The sequence below is a fragment of the Otolemur garnettii genome, unplaced genomic scaffold (assembly GCF_000181295.1).
Source record: "Otolemur garnettii isolate 467f Iridium unplaced genomic scaffold, OtoGar3 scaffold00096, whole genome shotgun sequence".
NCBI classification, from domain to species: Eukaryota; Metazoa; Chordata; class Mammalia; order Primates; family Galagidae; genus Otolemur; species Otolemur garnettii.
This window is the reverse complement of record NW_003852491.1, coordinates 658,673-663,123: the sequence shown is the minus strand read 5'-3', so window position 1 is coordinate 663,123 and position 4,451 is coordinate 658,673. Positions and strand designations below refer to the sequence as shown.

Below are 4,451 nucleotides of genomic sequence, written 5' to 3'. Positions count from 1 at the left end.
TCATTGTTGTTTGGCGGGTCCAGGCTGGGGATTCGAACCCGCCACCTTAGGTGTATGTGGCTGGCGCCTTAGCCGGTTGAGCTATAGGCGCCGAGCCATCTTGGATCTTCTTTGCTGGGGTTTAAAACAATATTGTTCACTCTATCATTAAGAGAAGAGTCACTTTCTAAATTTTGTTTGCAAGTATAATTTTGGAAGTGTTTACTGTGAGACTTTCCAGACAGGCAAAAGGGACGCTGCATACAAAACTTTAATAAATATTCTTGTTGGAGCCATAGCATGCAAATATCTTCTCCCAGTCTGAAGGCTGTCTGTTTGCTTTAGTTGTTGTATCCTTAGCCGTGCAGAAGCTTTATATATTATTGTATATAAAGCAGATTGATCATAGAAGGCTATTTTTTCTTTTCTTCTCATGTCAGATGTGTAATGTGCCAATGCTATAACAGGGATTTGAGGGAGGCATATCTCATACATGAGTGTGAAAACCCAATCATCACACTTATGAACCACAAAAGGATCTAAAAGCCTATTTTTAAGGTAATGAATTTCATTTAGATTTCCTGCAACTTGGAAGATAGTTTGAGCTAGGAGTTTGAGGTTGCAGTGAGCTATGGTGACACCATTGCATTCTACTAGCCTGGATAACAGAGCAAGACCCTGCCTCAGAAAACAAACAAACAAACAAACAAACAAACACAAAACATAACAAAAAAACAATTTCCTGCAACACATCCCAGATGACACTGTAATTCAACTAACAAATTGGCATATTCCTACTGGTAGTGAAAAATGTACCTTTCTATTCCAGAATCTCCTATTAAGCAATAGGAATTTGGCCAGGAGGATAAGACAGTGCTATGACATGGAATTGATGCAGTGTGCTGCATCCAGTAACCAGTAGCCGAGTGCCAAGCTTGTGCTCCTCTGCACATGGTATTTATCTCAACCCTGGACTTGCCCACCTGCCTCATTCACTAATACCATGTGAGCTCCTAAGACCAGAATGTCTTAGAACTCTTTGTATCCCAGCTCGCAGCTCAGTGTTAACACCCAGTAGGTACTCCATAAACGTTTGCTGAAGAAAGTATGCAAGCATGCTTAGTCAGTCAAATAGAAGGATTGGCCCTTTTGTTATAATATACTAGATTTTCTTTCTTTTTTTGAGACAGAGCCTCAAGCTGTCGCCCTGGGTACAGTGCTGTGGCATCTCAGCTCACAGCAACCTCCAACTCCTGGGCTTAAGCGATTCTTTTGCCTCAGCCTCCCAAGTAGCTGGGACTACAGGTGCCTGCCACGATGCCTGGCTATTTTTTGGTTGTAGTTGTCATTATTGTTTGGCAGGCCCGGGCTGGATTCAAACCTGCCAGCTCTGGTATATGTGGCTAGTGCCTTAGCCGCTTGAGCTACGGGCACCAAGCCAATATACTAGATTTTCATTGTCATTGTTTATTTTTTGTGCAAAATGTGGAGTTGTGTTGCAATTTTTTAATAGGAGTTGCATTTATAAAATAATTAATAAGGGTGGTACCTATGGCTAAGGAGCAGGGCACCGGCCCGATATGTTGGAGGTTTCAGGTTCAAACCCAGCCCCAGCCAAAAACTAGAAAAAGAAAAAAAAATTAATAAGATAACCCCTTTCTAACTTTACCAAATGAAGTACTTTGTTCCAAATAATTAGAAGAGATTACATGTGGCTTTCCTGTCCAACTACCCCAGTTATAGATCTCTATTAACAACAAATCTAGATATATACCTAGTAGAGGAATTGTAGGATCAAATGTAGGTTTATTTTTAGTTCTCTAAGTGTTCTTCAAACATCTTTTGAAAAGAGACATATTAGTTTACATTCCCACCAGCAGTGTAGAAGTGTTCCCTTTTCTTCACAGCCACACCAACATCTCTGGTTTGGGGATTTTGTGATGTGGGCTAATCTTACTGGAGTTAGATGATATCTCAAAGTAGTTTTGATTTGCATTTCTCTGATGATTAATGATACGAGCATTTTTCATATGTCTGTAGGCCATGCGCCTATTTTCTTCAGAGAAGTTTCTCTTCAAGTCCCTTGCCCACCCTGAGATGGGATCACTTGTTCTTTTCTTGCTAATGCACTTGAGTTCTCTGTGGATTCTGGTTATTAAACCTTGGTCAGAGATATAACCTGCAAATATCTTCTCCCATTCTGAGGGCTGTTTGCTTGCTTTACTTACTGTGTTCTTGGCTGTGCAGAAGCTTTTTAGTTTGATCGAGTCCTGGTAGTGTATATTTGATGTTGCTTCAATTGCCCAGTTTCATGTCTTAAGTTTAAATCTTCAATCCAGTGAGAGCCTATCTTAGTTAATAGTGAAAGGTGTGGGTCCAGTTTCAATCTTCTACAGGTTACCAGACAGTTCGCCCAGCACCATTTGTTAAATAGGGGATCTTTTCCCCACTCAATGTTTTTAATTGGCTTGTCAAAGATCAGATAATGGTAAGTAGCTGGGGTACAAAAAAGATATTTGTACCAGAATGTTTATTGCAGCCCAATGCATAATTGCTAAATCATGGAAGAAGCCCAAGTGGCCACTGATCTACAAATGGATCAATAAATTGTGGTATATGTATACCATGGAATATTATGCAGCCTTAAAGAAAGACGGAGACTTTACCTCCTTCATATTTACATGGATGGAGCTGGAACATATTCTTCTTAGCAAAGTATCTCAAGAATGGAAGAAAAAGTATCCAATGTACTCAGCCTTACTATGAAACTAATTTATAGCTTTCATAGGAAAGCTATAGCCCAATTATAGCCCAAGAATATAGGGAAGGGGGAGGGGGGGGGAGGATGGGTGGAGGGAGGCAGATTCGTGGGACCAATCTTATGGTTCATCTTATAAGGGTACATGTGAATCTTTCTAAATGTAGAATATAAATGTCTTAACACAATAACTAAGAAAATGCCATGAAGGCTATGTTAACCAGTTTGGTGAAAATATTTCAAATTGGCTCGGCACCTGTGGCTCAAGAGGCTAAGGCGCCAGCCACGTACACCTAGGGTGGTGGGTTCGAATCCCCAGCCCGGACCCGCCAAACAACAATGATGGCTGCAACCAAAAACTAGCCAGGCGTTGTGGTGGGCGCCTGTAGTCCCAGCTACTTGGGAGGCTGAGGCGGGAGACTCGCTTGAGCCCAGGAGTTGTGAGCTGTGATGCCATGGCACTCCACCCAGGGGGATAGCTTGAGGCTCCATCTCAAAAAAAAAAAAAAGAAAATATTCACATTGTATATAAAACCAGCACCCTGTACCCCCATGATTGCATTAATGTACACAGCTATGATTTAATAAAAAAAAAAAATCTAGCCATTATATTTACTGGCTGTTTGCTACAGAGTATATCCTTGGGTCACCAACAAACAAATGGATCTATTAAATGTGGTAAAGTAATCTGTTCTGCAGAACCAACATTTCTTTAACTTTCTCAAGGGATCAAAGACCATCTTTTGAAAATGGCAGGGAGAAGAATAATGCCCCAGTGCTATACAGTTTTGCATAATGTAACCATAAAGTGATAGTTGGACATTAGAAAACTTACACATATGATATTTATCTAAATAGACATTTTTGCTAAATTCTTTGCACTGGTGAAACTCAGAGTGCTCTCTGATTATCAAACTATATTCTGCCAAGTGTAGGACTCTGGACTTCAGTCAGACACTTTCCAATTAGCATTAGCTATGTGAGGCCACCAGACACAAAATGTTAAATTATCACAGAAAGATAAACGATACTTGAGTGTGCTGTATGAGTTTATACCTCTAAAAATGTTTAGAGTATCATGAGACTAGTTTGCCAACGTGTCTGACTGCCAACGTGTCTATGGCTGAGCCAACAAGAATTGGTCTCGAGAGCTTCTGTTTCCAAGGAAGTAAATCTCTAGATTGCCCACATTGGCGGCACAATAGAATAAGCTAGAGAGCTTTAAAAAATTCTGATGCCTGGATCTCACTCCTCAGAGATTCTGATTTAACTAGTTTAGGTGTGACCTGGGCATCAGGGCTTCTCAAGCTCCCAAGTGATTTTAATGTGCAGTAAGGCTGACAACCATGGGGCGTTGTATTTGTTACACACACAAAGAAAATTCAGAGGGTCAGGTTAAACACGTCTGTTCTTCCTCTGTTGCATTCTCATCCATCGGTGAATAAGTTATTAATAGGAAATACAGGGCTTTGGGTCTTTTCTACCTCAGATTCTGTTCCTGTCCCCTCTTAGCTACCATGGTTCTCTACTACAAGATTGCTTGAGACTTGTACCGGTGCTTGACCTTCGAGCAACATCCCTGGTACAGGTGGAAAACAGTCATGCAGTAGATGAAGAAGCTAAGACAGAGAAAGACTTCCTTCAAATTGTACAGAAGAAATGTGGTCCAGAACAGTCTATCTTCACATCCTTCTTTTTTTTTTTTTTTTTTTTT

The 4,451-nt window shown here is 40.6% G+C and overlaps 1 protein-coding gene and 1 non-coding gene across 2 annotated transcripts in view; both read right to left on the bottom strand.

The window, feature by feature from the left end:
* The window catches only part of LOC105887568 (transmembrane protein 180-like), a 27,964-nt gene that overhangs the window by 7,848 nt on the left and 15,665 nt on the right, over positions 1 to 4,451 (bottom strand). The gene's annotated exons all lie outside the window — the stretch shown is intronic.
* LOC111727190 lies at positions 414 to 518 on the bottom strand. The gene has a single exon (XR_002774802.1). It is a non-coding gene; the product is annotated as a small nucleolar RNA U13 (small nucleolar RNA).